We start from the raw sequence: 18,018 nt of genomic DNA on the forward strand, positions 1-18,018 counted from the left end.
GTAGCTTTGTAGTATAGTCTGAAGTCTGGGACCCTGATTCCTCCAGCTCCGTTTTTCTTTCTCAAGATGGCTTTGGCTATTCGGGGTCTTTTGTGTTTCCATACAAATTGTGCAATTTTTTGTTCTAGTTCTGTGAAAAATGCCATTGGTAGTTTGATAGGGATTGCATTGAATCTGTAGTTTGCTTTGGGTAGTAGAGTCATTTTCACAATGTTGATTCTTCCAATCCAAGAACATGGTATATGTCTCCATCTGTTTGTATCATCTTTAATTTCTTTCATCAGTGTCTTATTGTTTTCTGCATACAGGTCTTTTGTCTCCTTAGATAGGTTTATTCCTAAGTATTTTATTCTTTTTGTTGCAATGTTAAATGGGAGTGTTTCCTTAATTTCTCTTTCTGATTTGTCATTGTTAGTATATAGGAATATCAGAGATTTCTGTGCATTAATTTTGTATACTGCAGCCTTACCAAATTCACTGTTTAGTTCTAGTAGTTTTCTGGTGGCGTCTTTAGGATTTTCTATGTATAGTATCATGTCATCTGCAGACAGTGAGAGTTTTAGTTCTTCTTTTCCAATTTGTATTCCTTTTATTTCTTTTTCTTCTCTGATTGCCGTGGCTAAGACCTCCAAAACTATGTTGAATAATAGTGGTGAGAGTGGACATCCTTGTCTTCTTCCTGATATTAGAGGAAATGCTTTCAGTTTTTCACCACTGAGTATGATGCTTGCTGTGGTTTTGTCATATATGGCCTTTATTATGTTGAGGTAGTTTCCCTCTATGCCCTTTTTCTGGAGAGTTTTTCTCATAAATGGTGTTGAATTTTGTCAAAACCTTTTTCTGGATCTATTGAGATGATCATATGGTTTTTATTCCTTAATTTGTTAATGTGGTGTATCACATTGATTGATTTGTGTATATTGAAGAGTCCTTGCATCTCTGGGATAAACCCCACCTGATCATGGCGTATGATCCTTTTAATGTGCTGTTGGATCCTCTTTGCTAGTATTTTGTTGAGAATTTTTGCATCTGTGTTCATCAGTGATATTGGTCTATAATTTTCTTTTTTTGTGATATCTTTTTCTGGTTTTGGTATCAGGGTGATGGTGGCTTTGTAGAATGAATTTGGGAGTGTTTCTCCCTCTGCAATTTTTTGGAAGAGTTTGAGAAGGATCAGCATTAGCTCTTCTCTGAATGTTTGATAGAATTCGCCCATGAAGCCATCTGGTCCTGGACTTTTGTTTGTTGGAAGATTTTTAATTATGGTTTCAATTTCATTGCTTGTCATAAGTCTGTTTATATTTTCTAAATCTTCCTGGTTCAGTCTTGGAAAATTGTACCTTTTCAAGTATTTCTTCGTGGTTGTCCATTTTATTGGCATATTGTTGTTTGTAGTAGTCTCTTATAATCCTTTGTATTTCTGCAATGTCAGTTGTGATTTCTCCTTTTTCATTTCTAATTTTATTGATTTGCATTCTCTCCCTTTTTTTCTTGATGAGTCTGGCTAAGTGTTTATCAATTTTGTTTATTTTCTCAAAGAACCAGCTTTTAGTTTTATTGATCTTTGCTATTGTTTTCTTCATTTCTATTTCATTTGTTTCTGCTCTGACCTTTATGATTTCATTCCTTCTACTGACTTCGGGTTTTCTTTGTTCTTCTTTCTCTAGTTGTTTTAAGTGTAGGGTTAGATTGTTTATTTGAGATTTTTCTTGTTTCTTGAGGTGAGATTGAATTGCTATAAACTTCCCCCTTAGAACTGCTTCTGCTGCGTCCCATAAGTTTTCAGTTGTCGTGTTTTCATTGTCATTTGTGTCTATGTAATTTTTGATTTCTTCTTTGATTTCTTCAGTGATCTCTTGGTTATTTAGTAGCGCACTGTTTAGCCTCCATGTATTTGTGTTTTTTACAGTTTTTTTCCTGTAATTGACTTCCACTCTCATAGTGTGGTGGTCAGAAAAGATGCTTGATATGATTTTAATTTTCCGGGGCTTGATTTGTGACCCAAGATGTGATCTATCCTGGAGAATGTTCCATGTGCACTTGAGAAGAAAGTGTATTCTGCCACTTTTGGGTGGAATGTTCTATAAATATCAATTAAATCTATCTGGTCTATTGTGTCATTTAAAGCTTGTGTTTCCTTATTTATTTTCTGTTTGGATGATCTGTCCATTGGTGTAAGTGAGGTGTTAAAGTCCCCTACTATTATTGTGTTACTGTTGATTTCTCCTTTCACGGTTGTTAGCATTTGCCTTATGTATTGAGGTGCTCCTATCTTGGGTGCATAAACATTTATAATTGTTATATCTCCTTCTTGGATTGATCCTTTGATCATTATGTAGTGTCCCTCCTTATCTCTCATAAGAGTCTTTATTTTAAAGTCTATTTTATCTGATATGAGTATTGCTACTCCAGCTTTTTTTGATTTCCATTTGCATGGAATATCTTTTTCCATCCCTTCACTTTCAGTCTGTATGTGTCCCTAGGTCTGAAGTGGGTCTCTTGTAGACGGCATATATATGGGTCTTGTTTTTGTATCCATTCAGCCAGACTGTTTCTTTGGCTTGGGGCATTTAATCCATTTACATTCAAGGTTATTATCGTTATGTATGTTCCTATTCCCATTTTCTTAATTGTTTTGCGTTTGTTTTTGTGGGTCTTTTCCTTCTCTTGTGTTTCCCACCTAGAGAAGTTTCTTTAGCATTTGTTGTAGAGCTGGTTTGGTGATGCTGAATTCTCTTAACTTTTGCTTGTCTGAAAAGCTTTTAATTTCTCCATTGAATCTGAATGAGATCCTTGCTGGGTAGAATAATCTTGGTTGCAGGTTTTTCTCTTTCATCACTTTAAGTACATCCTGCCACTCTCTTCTGGCCTGCAGAGTTTCTGCTGAAAAATCTGTTGATAACCTTATGGGGATTCCTTTGTATGTTATTTTTTGGTTTTTCCCTTGCTGCTTTTAATATTTTTTCTTTGAATTTAATTTTTGATAGTTTGATTAATATGTGTCTTGGTGTGTTTTTCCTAGGGTTTATCCTGTATGGGACTCTCTGTGCTTCCTGGACTTGGGTGGCTATTTCTTTTCCCATGTTAGGGAAGTTTTAAACTATAATCTCTTCAAATATTTTCTTAGACCCTTTCTTTTTCTCTTCTCCTTCTGGGACCCCTACAGTTCGAATGTTGGTGCATTTAGTGTTGTCCCAGAGGTCTCTGAGATTGTCTTCAAATTCTTTTCATTCTTTTTTCTTTATTCTGCTCCTTGGCAGTTATTTCCACCATTTTGGCTTCCAGCTCACTTATTCGTTCTTCTGCCTCAGTTATTCTGTTATTGATTCCTTCTAGTGTATTTTTCATTTCAGTTATTGTGTTGTTCATCTCTGTTTCTTTGTTCTTTATTTCTTCTAGATCTTTGTTAAACAAATTTCTTGTATTTTCTCAAGGCATGCCTCCATTCTATTGCCGAGATTCGGGATCATCTTTACTATCATTACTCTGAATTCTTTTTCAGGTAGATTGCCTGTTTCCTCTTAATTTATTTGGTCTTGTAGGTTTTTACCTTGCTCCTTCATCTGTGACAATTTTTTTTTGCCCTCTCATTTTCTAGTTTTTCTGAGTAGGATTGTGTTCCCGTCTTACTGGTTGTTTGGCCTGAGGCTTCCAACACTGGAGTTTGTAGGCTGTTGGGTAGAGCTGAGTCTTGGTGCTGAGGTGAGGACCTCCATGATACATCACTCCAGTGAATATTCCCTGGGGTCTGAGGTTCTCTGTTAGTCCAGTGGTTCGGACTCGGAGCTCCCACCTCAGGAGCTTCGCCCGACCCCTGGCAGTTCACTTGGGGGTTCCTCCCATCTCCTTGGGCATCAGGGTGCCCCACCAGTGGCCGGCAGTCACCCTAGTTGTGGGGAGATGCTAACTTGGCGTCTTCCCACACCGCCATCTTGACTCCTCCCCCTCTAGCCCCTAGTTATTGAGATCTAATGTCATTTCCTCAGCAAAGCCTTACTTGCCCCACAGACATGGTCAGGTGCCTGAGTTTACATTCTCATGGTGCCCTGTACTTCTCTAGTGTGGCATTTATTGGTATTTATAGTTCTACATTTGTTTTTTTCGTATTGCTTAATGTTTGTCTCCTTGTGTTAGTTTGGGTAGTGCTCAGCTGCAAGTAATAGAAAACTTGACTGATTGTAGTTTAAATACATGAGGGTTTATTTATCTCCCACAACAAGACAGGACATCCAGCAATGGTCGAATGGCTCAATCATGCCACACAGGACTCAGACTACTTTTCTCTTCTTTCGCTGCTGTCTATAGCAAGTATATTCCAGTCCTCATGTTTACAAGATGACTGCTGCTTCTCAGGCATAGCATCTGTATTCCAACCAGAGAGAGAGGAGAAGAGGAAAAGTGAGCATCAGTTGACTACCGTTTATGTCTCATGGCCAGAACTGGGTCACATGGCAACTTCTGGTTGCAAAGGAGTCTTAAAAAGTTAAGTTGTTGTTGTTGCGGGTTAGTGTTTACAACCTATAGAATAGAGGCAAGTCAGAGAGAAAGGGTAAGCCAATTAAAGTGGACCAACCTCTAGTGCCTTCCCTACTCCCTTGTTGAACTTCAGTAAGAGAGGAGGGACCGTGTTTCTTTTGTTCGCCATTGCGGTAGGTCCACCTTGTATAATATCTGTCCCATTGTAGATACCTGGTAAGCATTTTGTTAAATGTTAATAAATGAATTCTAGCAGAGAGCACCTCCCACTCTAGGTCTTAAGAGGGACCAGAAGAGGATAGATGGATCAATGCCATCTTACCACTATGGGTAAGAAGAATTTAAAGTGGACACCATCAGAGGTCCCACTAGCCTTTACATTGCCTTTGCATGAATTAGGAAAAGGCACCCACCCCTTCCTCAAGACACATTACTGCCATCTACTGGAAAATTATCTTCATAAAATGGCAAATCTACCACACCTATTTTGAATGGTGCCCCCATAGGTGCAGTGAGGTCATTCACCAAACAACCTGCACAGCCACATGCGGCCACCTTGCAGGAAACATATGCATGCATTACCAGTAGGGTAGAGGTGGCCAATGAAGAAGCCATCACACCTGCCTCTGGAAGCAGAGGAGGGGGGCCCTTCCTGTGGAGCAAGCCTGAAGGTTTTACCAGGGCTGATGAGAGCTTGCCGTATGTAAAGACTTATTATTCTGAGGTAGCAGGGGTATGGTAAGAAGACCAGAAGGTGTGTTTGAGTTCCACTCTTCACTTTCTGCCTCTATAATACTGTTAGAATCACTTAATCCTTCTAAATTTCTGTTTCCTCATCTCTAAATTAGAGACAAGAACTCCTGTCTCAAGAGATGTGTTTTGAGTATCCAATGAGATAGTGTACATGAAAGGGTTTGGGAATCTGCTCAGCATTAGATAAATGTCAGCAATTGTCAGCATGGAGAGCTGATAGGAAATCCTGAGTGAGTGTTCCAATCTTATCTCTACCACTGCCCAGCTACATGGCCTTGGGCATGTTTCTTAATTTCTCTGGGGCTCAGTCTTCTTATCTGTAAAATAGGTCTGATGATATTAGAATCTACTGCCCAGGAAATTTGTGAAGATTAAAAATAGTAGTAAGTGTTCAATAAATGTTAACTACTAACTTTAAGGCAATTGTGCCTTGTATGATACTCTGCATTTTACAGGCAGTATTTCATTGAAATTGTTAAATAAGTCACCTTTGACTTTTGGGGAAACAAAAACCAGAAAATGAAATGTAACAAGGTTCCTAGGCCTTTTTGCAAAGAGAGTCAAGACTGTGGGAAAAGAGTGAATCAGCATATTTCTGTGACTCAGGGTCTGTTGTGATGTCTCTGCTGTGTGAAAAGGAAACCTCTTTTTGGTGGACCTTCTCCTCCCCTTCCCCACCCCACCCCACCCCACCTCCAAACACTCTTGGCCAAATCTGGATGCTGGTCCTACTAGGTTGTAGCTAAATTTTCTCACTAAGTTGGTCAGTGAGATTGATTTCATGGAAATTTCATTATTTTACAAAGCAAAAAAGAACCAAAGGGAAGAAGGCCAGCCAGGCAGGCAGGGTAGGTCAGGAGGAATCTTGGTTCTTATGTGTTCTCGTTCTCCCTTCCACACCGTCCTCCACAGCCCCTCTGGGATAGAGCCCGGTGACTTCAGAGGAAATCTGTCAGATACTGGAGCAGAGAAACAGTAGGGCAGAGGATTTTGAAATAGAAAGCAAGCAACAAACTTGTGAATTCAAGTGCTGTTATAATAGCTGGCTCTCTCGTACACAGTCTCCGAGAGCCCAGTGGGTCTGTCTAGTAACAATATTTTATCCTGTCGTCTTTTCCATTTGTCTCCCCTTCACCACTGTAATGACCCTCCCCCTAATCTCTTCAGGGTATAGAATTATGGGGGAAACAAGATGTTTTCCCTTCGCATTTCGCTGGAGTAAATAGTACTTCATTTTCCTTCCTTCTGCCCCACAGAAGGAAAGCTACGTTGAGCACCTGAACTCCTGGGCTTGGCTGCTCTGTGGCCTGAAGCTGACATCTTTTGTGCATGTCATGGTTTATAGTAGAGTGGTTAAAACTCAGCTCCCATTCTGGTGACTAAATTTTATTGACTTTTCCAGGGCCTGTGGTGGGACTGACATGTCCCCCATTTAATTACTTCCTCCTTTCTGACAGCAGATTGAGTTAACCAGAGGACACGCAGGTGGCTCTGGGGCCAGGGAACTTGGAGTGGCCATGGCGAGGCAGCTGAGAGGGGGCCAGGGTGAGCACAGGCTGGGGATGTAACAACCTGCTGGCAGTTGTGAGCTGTGGTTTTACGGTTGCACTGGGGGCAATAACCAAACAGTGGGGCTTTTGGACTAATTTGAAGAATGCTTTACATAAATCCCAGCTGCTAGCCATATGTCCGACCCGTGTAGAGGGGAGGGTGTATTTCCCTGAGCTCTTGTTTCCTTCCCTGGAAATCAAGACTAACCGAGCCTCTAAATGCCTAGCCCCAGCCTTTAGGGGAGGATGGTCGGCCACAAAAGCTTGAGCTGATTTAATCACAACCTAAATTTATATTATGCTTTACCACATTTTCCCTTCCAATAACGTTGTGTCATTTTGTCCTAATAAAACCCCACAGTATAAGCCAGGTAGGAATCCTCCATTTACAGATGAGAACACCGAGGCCCAGAGAGCCTGTGACCAATAATAAAAGCAAACAGGTTGGCACTTACTAGGTGTCAGGCAGATTTCTAGACCGTTCAGAGATATTAATCCATTTCATGCTTGTATCAGTCCCAAAAGGCAGGTACCATTATTATCCCTGCTTCATTGAAGAGGGAACTGGGTCCAGAGACGTTACTTAACTTTCCCATGGTCACACAGCTAGCAAGTAGTGGAGCTGGAATTTAAACCCAGGTAGCGTGGCTCCAGAATCTATATTATAACCATTGTACATGCTGCCAGCCAGCTTGGCAGTGACAGCTGGCACTCACATGCAGGCACTCACATTCCAAGTTCAGGTTTTCCCCTGGCCACACCCCTCCTCTGCAATTTGCTCCTTAAAGATCCTTAATTCCTGAAAGCATTAGGTGCGGCCATCTAGGTTTGGACTCTTTTCATCTGGTATTGCGAAGTCTTTCACTTAAATTTATTTGATTAATCCCACCCTACCTACTTACCATGAAGTCAGAGGCATACCCAGTCCAAAGGAGCTGTAATGCGTTAGGAGATTACTCCCAAACCGAGACTTTGGAAAAATACAGGTATCTAGGTGTTGGAAGTTGTAAAGCTTGGCAGCCTAATGCCTGGAACAGGTATTTTCTCTCTCCTCCTTCCCTGGGAAGACTGGGTGTGGCTCTCACAGGACTGGCTGATTTTGTGAGCAAACGCGCTCCCAACTTTCACACACCCAGAGAGTCGGCCTCTGCCTTTGGGAAAAGGTCACTCCAGCCCTGACTTCCCTGACAAGTATGGGTTTCTTAACTAAGGTGTCTCCACCAGCCTGTGGTAAGTGTGAACCAACCAGGCGGAATGGAGGGAGCTGTTTGCATGCGATAGTATCTTCAGCTGCCCAACTTTCTCGCAAGAGAAAACCAGTAAAAGCTTTGCTCCGCATTCACTGCTGCCCCAAAGAAAATCTCTGGGTGTGTCCAGATTTTATTATTTCATAGCCAAAACCAAATGTAGACCAAACCCAAATTAGATTTTATGACTCCCACTTTCAGTTCTGAATAGCAATTTCCTTTCCTCATTTGCAAAATAACTCTGCAGCCACGTATTGGGTAACATGAAACAGCACAACACAACTTTGGCTGAGAAACCACAAACATTGACTATTAGAAAGAGAAGAGCAAGATGGTTTGGGTCGTAGTCATCGTTAGTCATATTTATTTAATTTGGGGGCGATGGTCTATTCCTCTAGGCTGGATTCCCCCGGAAGCCGACTTTGTGACAAGGATTTGGGTGCATGTAGTTTCTTTGGGAGGTGATTCCAGGAAGTATCACTAAGGGGTGGAGAAGTGAGACAGAGAAGAGAAGGAAACCAACTCATAGTGTCAAAACTGGTTACCACTGTAGGCGACAATCCTGCTGGGGATCCCAGGGAGATGGTATGGGACATGCCTCCAAGTCCCACCCGACGGGTGGGGAAGCTGAGATCTTTCTCCACCATCTCCCGTTGCTTACTGGCTTAGGGCTGCCCCTATGTGAGTTACCTCCCCAGCACTCTGGCCGAGATCTCCCACCTATGGGCTGAGAGCATCTCGTTTGCTTACAGTAAGAAGGCATCAGGCTACATGGGGACAGCGAGTGCCAAGGAGACAAGAGCAGGACACTGACATTATCTGCTGCTCTCTGCTTAGGAGCTGAGCCAGTTTATGAAGGAGAAACGTCTGAGGGCACACAATATATTGGAATTAGGATTCTTTTGGTTGCAAGTGACAAAATGCCAGCTCAACCTAGCTTAAGAACAACAGCAAAAAGTGATATTAGCTCCAGGTGCACAAGAAATGCTGTCAGGGCTCTGCCTTCTGTCCATCTCTTGCTTCTGCTCTCTTCTGTGTTGGCCTTATGGTCTGGCTGGCTGAGAAGAGATTGGAAAAAAGATGGCAACTCTAGGCTTACATGATCCTTATTCCTCGTGATCTCAGAGGAGAAGAGCATTTTTTTCTAACAGCTCTGGTGAAAATCTTGAAGAAGGCTTTGATTGACCTGCTGTGGGTCACGTGCTCATCCCTGTACAAGATGATGTGACCAGGAGGATGGAGTACTCTGACCGAGCAGACTCAGGCCACGTGTTGTGTTGGGGAGGATGGTGTCATGCTACCCAAATATCACGGACCAAGCAGAACATGGGGGATCTGAGGGAGGGGTGGTTCTAGAAGTATGCTGATAAACCACCATTTAAACAAACAAACAAACAAAAACCAAAGGCCCCGATGTAAAGCTGATTTCTATGGTGTGGATATTCCCACCATTACTAACTTCAAGCTAGCAACATGATGTCACTAAACATGGGATCGGGAAGAGATGCATCTCATGAGACAGTATGAGCTGGCTCCAGTGCACCACTGAGTGATTCCCACACACAGGGACCCTGGGCAGACAGTGTGGCCACTACGGCTATAAAAGACAAGGCCAAGGTCTAGCTTGTGGAGCCTTGGTAGCCATGAAGACCCAGGTTAAGAACTCACAAGACAGCTTGCTTTGTTCGGCATGTGTGATGCTTGGGATGGACTAATATACTAAAATCCACAGTCTTCCCCCGCAGTCTTCGCCTTGCAAGCACTTCCAGGAAACACTTAACTGACAATCTGATGATCTCAGATTAATGTTTAGCAACATGTACTCTGCTATGGTGTACGCTCCAGAAGGCAGGGATCTTTGGCTGGTTAGTTTAGTGCTCTATCCCCAAGGTTTAGAAGAGAGCTCAGGGAAACACATAGGTACTCAGTATTTGGCAGTTAGGATGGATTCCACAACAGCACACATGTACACACCTAGTGAGTCACCAGCCCCTTGCTTGTGATGTTCGAGGCGTGCAGACCTCACTGTGTATCTCAAGGCCGCCTCCACAGGCCTCCCAGACTTTGTCTCCCTAATCCCGGCAGGGCCCACAGTTGGTGACTGATGCCCACAGTCCACATGCCACACTGCTTCCTGGTGTGAGGAAATTGTGACTTTGGCCCTTTGGCCTGTAATTGCCATTTTGTTCTCCTTGCTCCTTGATTTCGACAGCGTGGTGCTCTTTGTTGTTTTACAGCAGGAGGGGCGGCTCTCCCCTCCTGCCTTGGGGCTCAGCCCTTCCCGGGCAGGGACCTATCGTGACCATGATGGCTCCTCCTCGTTAAGTCACAGGAGTGGCCGGGGCTTGTCTGATTAGAGTTTCCTAACACGTTGGTACAGAGAACTTTCTGCCTTTGCAGTTCTTTTGTTTGAAAATAAAAAGCATAGCTAGGAACCTGCAAGGTTAGAAAGTTGTTAACTACACACACACACACACACACACACACACACACACACACACACACACACACACACACACACACACACACTCACACCAAACGAGATTTGCTGATAACAGGAGAATGGGAAGGCCTGAAGCTGAGGGAGCATTTCAAGGTCACAGGCAAGGAGGGGCCTGCGGTGGTGGTGATGGAAAAGATGAATAGACAACAGTTGAATGCATTATTTAGTGTGTTCCACATCGCAAAGCCAAGAATGGTTCCTTTGCACCAGAAGATTTGATGTATCGGGCTGGCTGTCTTCTCAGAGGACACCCCCCCAGTCTCTTCTGGAGTTCATGGAGACATGGTTGTCTAGGTGACAACTGTCAGGCAAGAAGCTGCAAGCTGAAGAAGAAAATCGCCTCAGCTAATAGACCGGCGTGCTATTATGTACCTGAAGGTTTAACTGCTATATTACCCTGAAAGAGTCATTTGGAGGGGAGGAAGGAGCTGGCTTTTCCCTGGGCTACATCAGTGAATTCAATTTCTATTGGAGAGAGACTAGCATTTTAAAAACGACGGTGTGTGGAGCTTCGAGTCCTTTTCTTCTTTCCGTGAGAAATGATTTAATAATGAACTTACAACTGCAGTGCCTCCAGTCAGCCCCCTGGAGTCTTGAAGAGGGAAGAGGCAGTGCGGAGGGGCTGGTGGCTGGCAGGCTCCATCCTGTTCTGTCCCTGCTCGGGCCCTGGCTCTGTGACTGAGGTTACCCCAGAGCAACTCTGTTCAGACGCGGGTAGCGCCTGAGCGATCATTTTCCTCCCTCCTAAGATTGCCTGGTGCCTCTAATTAACGGTTGTGAATTCCTTAGATGAGGTTGTTATCAGATGGAAAGGGGCTAATTGTACCGGTCACAATAGTTAACCTCTTCCAGAAGGAAGGGTGTGTGTGTGTGGGGGGGGTTGGTGTCTGTGTGCGTGCGTGCATGCCTTGGTTCTTTCTGCAAATGAGGCAGAAAAGCTTGAGAATCATTGAAATTCTTTGGCATCAAGACACCAGCAAATGAAAGACTGTATTCACTAAGACTTTTTTACCAAGCAAAGAGCGGTCAGCATCTACTGGGCTCTCTCTCTGTGCCTGTGAGGGCACTAAGCGCTTTCCCAGCTTGATCACATTTAACCCTCAGCATTCTTGAGTCTTAAGAGCGATTATTATTATCTTCAGTCTACAGATGGAGAAACCAAGGCTTAGTGAGTTTAGGAGACCTGTCCAAGGCCCCACCCATGCCAGCAAATGTGAGGGCCTTTTACGTTCAGAAGATCCCACCTAAGGCTGAAGGCTGAGCACGGGAACCTGAGATTCCTTCGTTAAGAGGAAAGTAGATGCTCTGTGCAAGGACCTGGACAGCTTGGCCAGGGCCATCCCGCTCTCCACTCACCCGGGCGACCTCTTGCCTTAACTTCTGCCCCAATTCCTGGCTCTGCCCTGTGTTTTCTTTGGCCCCATTCTTGGACTGCACACAATAGCTCTGTTCTATTCCCTTGTGGCTCAAGTATCTGGCCTTAAATTTGACTACAGGCCATCACAGGCAGCCCTCCTAAGTTATACATATGTTGGCTGGTCTCTACCATGGGCTGGGTGCTGCTGGGAAGCTGAAGAGGCAAAGATAAATGGCATCAAGGCATTCCCTTGAGGAAGCTCTCTCTCTAGAGATGGAATGAGATGTGAAATTACACAATCAACACAGCATGATCAGAATACTACTACTACCAATAATGGAAGAATAACATTAATAACAAGACAACTGTTTTTGGAGTGCTTCCTATGTGGCGGGCCTTGTGCTGAGCACTGGAAACAAGCCTATGATGTGGGTACTATTATTATTTCCACTCTAAAGGTTAGAAAATTAAGGCATACGGAGATTAGATCATTTGCCCAAGGTCATACTTGTAGTAAATGGCAGAGCAGGAATTTAAACTAAGGCACTCTGTCTCCAAAGCTGATTCTATTAACCACTGTGCTCTATTGCACATATATAGACCAGTGCAGAAGCATGTGTATATTATAAAGGAAGCCCAGATGAAGGACAGAAATTCCTTCCTAAGTATAGTGGTTCACTGGAAGAGAAAGAGAAAAGGTATAAATAGGAGGGGGAAAGGCCATGTGTCCAGAACCCTGAAGACACAGACCAGACATTGGGCTTCTGTTTTTGACCTTATGGCCTGTATCTGAGGTTGCATAACAAATCATTTCAAAGCTTAGTGGCTTAAAATAACAATAATTGTTTATTATTGCTCATGGTTTCTGTGGGTCAGCGATTCAAGAGTGGCTCATTTGCATGGTTTCTGACTCAAGATCTCTCATGAGATTGCACTTATATGTCAGCTGGGGCTGCAGCCATCCAATATAGCTCACTCACATGGCTGGTAAGTTGGTTCTGTAACCAACGTTCTTCTCAATATGGGTCGCTCCACAGGGCTGCTTGAGTGTCCTCATGACATGGTGGCTGCCTTTCCCAGAGCAAGGGATCCAACAGACCAAGGTAGAAGCCGTAATGCCTTTATGACTTATATGTAAGGCACACAGTGTCATATCTGCTGTATTCTATTGTCTATATACACCAGCTCTGATTCAACATGGGAGGGGACAGAAGGACACAAATATCAAAAGGCCAAGACCACTGGGAACTATTTTGTAGTCCACCAACCAGAGTTTAAAGTTCTCATGTACTGAATGCAAAAATCTATACAGTCCTTCCATCCCCTACTTGCCTTAGGTTTGCCATTCCAAGCTATAGTCTTAGGATCGAGGGACTAAGTATTTATGAGGAGACGGTATGTTTGATATCTTAGAAGCCCTATTGTCCTGGACAAAATGGTGACTTTGATGAGGAGGAAAGAAGGGAATACAAGGCTGATAGGGAAGCTGGGAAGAGGGGCTGGAACCGGAGACACCTGTAGGTCTTTAGGTAACTAAGCCAAAGTACCAAGCCCCCTGGAGATCTACTATCATTTAGACCACTGGCCAGGCCCATGTTCTGGTCCGTAAATCCTATGGGGACAGAATCTATTTAACCAGATTCTTTTGCTTCCAGATTGTATGTTTGCTTTTTGACTACATGCAGAAGGAAGTCACAGCAATGTTTTCTGTGGGAGAACTTGGATCCTACTTTCTTTCTTCTACTCTGGATTATGTATATCTGGAAGTATCAAAGCCATTGATGAATAAGTAGCTATTCAATGGTAAGTTAAAATACTATATTGGAAACAAACAGGGATTTAATAGACTCAGTACTTTGTGGCATCCTACTGTGTGCTGGGCTAGATAGCCTGCTAGATATCAGGATAAGGGAAGGAAGGTGGTACTGCCCTTATGGTGCTTGTGAACGACATGTATTAACCAAATAACAATACAGGTAAATGTCTCATTATGAACCGAGGTGAACACTCTAAAGGAAAGGACATGACATCAGGAGATTAAAAATTGAAAACACTAAGGAAGTGGTGCTTGAGCTGAGATCTGAAAGGTAAATAGGTTAAAAAAATGGGAGGAAGAACATTGCAAGCAGCGGGAACAGCACGTGCAAAATGTGTTTGTGGAACTGAAAGGGCCCTAGTGTGGCTGAAACAGAGGGAGTGAAGGGGGTATGATGTAAGATGAGGGTGGAGAGGCCATCAGGGACCAGATCGCATGGAATCTTATATAGCCACGTTAAGGATGTTGGTTGTAATCCTAAACAATGGGTAGCCATTAAAAGGTTTTAAAGCAATACAGTGACATGATCAGATTTGGAAATATCACTGTCCGCCATATGGAGCCTGAATTAGAGAGGCTAAGACTGGAGGTAGGAAAAGCAGTTAGGAGGGAGGCTATGTCCAGAAGAGACATGTTGGCGATTTGGACCAGGAAGTTGGTAATGGAGGTCAAGGGTCAGGTGAGAATATTAGGGGAGGATGAGAATTCAGAATGGAGGCTCTAAGAAGTAAGAGGAAGAATGTGGTGTGTGAAAGACAGGTTGGGTAGAGCAAGGTAGGACTTAGTCTCAGAAGGAGGGCTGTGTAGTGCGACTTAGTCTGCGGGAGGAGGGCTGTGTAGTGCCTGGAGTGTTTGAGCAATGAACTTCGTTGCTAAGTGGCATTGGCCATTCCTATGTAGGGTTCTGGTGTATAAGTACCTTTGGAGCTGTAAGCAATACATCTGTAATGATCAGTGTTGCTATTCTATCAAACAGCAGCCATGTCATGTCACCAAGTGCTCCCTGGAGGCCTTCATTGAATAGAGCAGTTCTTCTGGCGGTTTTTTATTGTATAGTTTGTAAAACAGGACAGGTGGTGTCAAAAATGGGTTTTCAGGTGGGGTCTTTAAGAGTGAACAGTCCTCGAGAGTGACTTCAGATGGCACATCTGAAATTATTACTGAATTTAATTTAAAATATAGGTAGTTTATAAATAGGCAGACCCAAGACCAATGGAACAGATTAGAGATGGAACCAAATACATATAGGAATGTACTTATAAATTTCCAAATAGTGTGGGAAAAGAGGGACTGATTAATAAATGGTATTGGGACAACTAGTTAACCATCTAGATAAAATTAAAAGGAATCCAGTCCTCATATCATATAACAGGACAAATCCCAAATTTGATCCAAGATTTGAATGCAAAAAGATAAAATCTTAAAGATTACTAGCAGAAAACATAGGGAAACTCTTGTATAATCTTGGAGTAAACAAGGCCTTTCTAAGTATGACTTGGAAACTGGAATCCATAAAAGAAAAGGGTGATAAATTTAGTTACATGAAAATGAGACTAAACTCTCTGCATGGCAAAAAGAACAATAAATAAAGTTAAATAAATAAATAACTAGAAGAAAAGTCACCAGCCAAATCACAAAATACAAATCTCCCTGAAAAAAAAATTGATACAAACAACAACCTAACAGGAAAATGGACAAAGGATACAGACAGTTCACAGAAAGGGCAATATAAATGTCTCTAAAAGGTATGAAAAGATGCTCCACCGTGCTCATAATATGAGAAATATAAAATAGAACTATACAAAAGTACCATTTCTTTTTACCTGTCAGATTTATGAAAAATAACAACAGCCTACCAAGTGTCTATTGGCCAAGCTGTGGGAAACAGGCATGCTCATACCTTACCTGTGGGAGGGTAAGTTTGGTATGATCCCCTGTGCCAGACAATTTGGCAGTATCTGTCAAAACTACAAATGCCTATTCTATTTTGCCTGCCTGTTCAACTTTAGTACTCTATCCTATAGAAATACTTGCTCTTACGAAGTGATGTATATGCAAGGCTATTCATTGCAGCATTATTTGCAATAGCACAAGATTAGACACAACCCCAAATGTCCAACAATTGAGAACTGGTTAAAGAAATTATATCACATCTACCCAGTAGAATACTATGCAGCCATAAAAATGAATGAGGGCCATCTCTCTATAATGATACAATCAGATCACCAAGATACACTTTGAAGTGAAAAAAAGCAATGAGGAGACCGTTATGTACTCTTTGCTATGTTGAGGATGTAGAACTGACATCTGTACTCATACTTGTTTGTATTTGCATAAAGAAATTAGGAAACATACACGAGGAGACAACCATATTTCATTGATTCTAAGATATACCTTTTTTTCTCATCTTGACATCTGTGAAATAGGAACGTATCTTCCATTATATGGCATTTTAGAATATAATTAGCTGTATTATCTTTCTTAATGGTACATGAAATAATGATGCATCTTAAAATTGATGATGTCTTAGATTGGATGGAATACAGTAATGACAGTAGTTACCTATGAGGAGGGGAGCCTGGGGAAAAGGATGAAGAGGAGTCTTTTCATTTATATGTTTTCAAATGGTTTCTGTTTGAGCATGTGAATCTATGGCCTACTCAAAAGTTGAATAAATAATATTAACAAAAATTTTACATATATATATATATACACATACACATATACATATTACATATAAACAGTAGATTAGTTCCTGGGGTCTACGTCCTTCTATAGTGATGGCCTGAGTATGAAATCCAGTTCTAAGATGTTAAAATGGGATGCAAACTGACCCACACTCGGAACATGTTAATTGCTAAGAAGACAACAGCTGTGTACTGTGCTGACCTGGGTCCACCTGGAAAGCTGTTGGCCCCTCAGCATTGCAACTGGTTTTGCCAGTAGGCAGGACACTATTAGTTTTCTAGATGCGACTAACGCACCTTTAGTTAGGGAACCAGGAAGACACTGGCTCGTCATAAAGCTTTATGAGAGATGGAGGCATGCTCTTAAGGCTTCTGTTATGACCTCGTAGACATTTTCAGAGCTCTCAGGCAAAAATCAATGCTTGGGACAACACACAACTAAACCTGGATCTTGCTTTTATTTTTTTCTCTCTGTGAAAGACTAGATAAGCTCCAAATTAGATAGGTTTTTCTTTTTGGCATTTATTTTAGTGATGAGAGCAATTGCTTCTCTACCCCTCCTCCCTACTTCCACAGACCTTCATCAGCCTCTTTTGGGTTGAATGTAGTTTCTAGGTAAGACATTGACAAAAAGCAGGGTGACAGATGCCACAGGAAGGGCCAGATGTATAGCATCTTAAATTGTGTTCCAAACTCATCTTTTTAATAAAAAAGAGAACTGGGAGAAATCCCGGAAGGGATTTTATTTTTGTGAGAGGAAAGGCTAACCTTGTGGAATGCCTAGCTTAGGTTCAAGAGACCTGGATTCTAGGTCCAGGCTCTTCAGCAAACAGATGGATGCTTTCTGTATACTCTTTTTTTTTTTTTTTTTGCGGTACGCGGGCCTCTCACTGTTGTGGCCCCTCCCGTTGCGGAGCACAGGCCCCGGACGCGCAGGCTCAGCGGCCATGGCTCATAGGACCAGCCGCTCCGCGGCATGCGGGATCCTCCCAGACCGGGGCACAAACCCATGTCCCCTGCATCGGCAGGCGGACTCTCAACCACTGCACCACCAGGGAAGCCCTCAGTGTACTCTTAATGGCTCTTTCCCTCAGTTTTCTTATCTGAAAAATGGATGCGATAGTGGTACTTATTCTGCTTTCCTTAAAGGTCTGCAGTGAGAATAAATGAGTTACTGCTTGGGAAGGCACTTAAACGCACATATATTAAAGTTCTACAGATAGAGAGGAGCTTCTGTTTTTCCCATCATTTAAAGGCCAATCAGAATGTGTGCAGAGAGGCCATTTGACAGACACTGTGTGTGACAGTTGGGAGCAGGGAGGGGCTATAGGCTTGTCACCACCTGATGAGGTAACAACAATAATCACTAAATTGTCCTTCCCAAAGTACTTTCACATCCTTTATGTCACATCATCCTCTAACAGTCCCGTGTAGTGAGTATTAGCATTATAGTTCCCACATTACAGATGTAGAACCTGAAATTATGAGTGAAGCTGAAAGTTGGACCCAGCTCAAAACTTTGTGCTCCTTCCACAATACTGCCCTGCCTGCTCTCCTCTTTGCTCTGAATCTATCTCAGCACCATGTCACAGAATCCACAGAAAGCTGGGGCCTGGGCTGTTCTGGGGA

The 18,018-nt window shown here is 42.7% G+C and overlaps 1 long non-coding RNA gene across 1 annotated transcript; it reads right to left on the reverse strand.

Moving 5' to 3' along the window:
- Nucleotides 1-3,148: 3,148 nt before the first annotated feature.
- Nucleotides 3,149-7,819, reverse strand: LOC117197252 (uncharacterized). The gene is made up of 2 exons (XR_004477788.2): nucleotides 7,682-7,819; nucleotides 3,149-4,518 (listed from the first exon to the last, which is right to left on the reverse strand). It is a non-coding gene; the product is annotated as an uncharacterized LOC117197252 (long non-coding RNA).
- Nucleotides 7,820-18,018: the final 10,199 nt, after the last annotated feature.

This window comes from Orcinus orca, chromosome X, assembly GCF_937001465.1.
Source record: "Orcinus orca chromosome X, mOrcOrc1.1, whole genome shotgun sequence".
In the NCBI taxonomy this organism is placed as follows: domain Eukaryota; kingdom Metazoa; phylum Chordata; class Mammalia; order Artiodactyla; family Delphinidae; genus Orcinus; species Orcinus orca.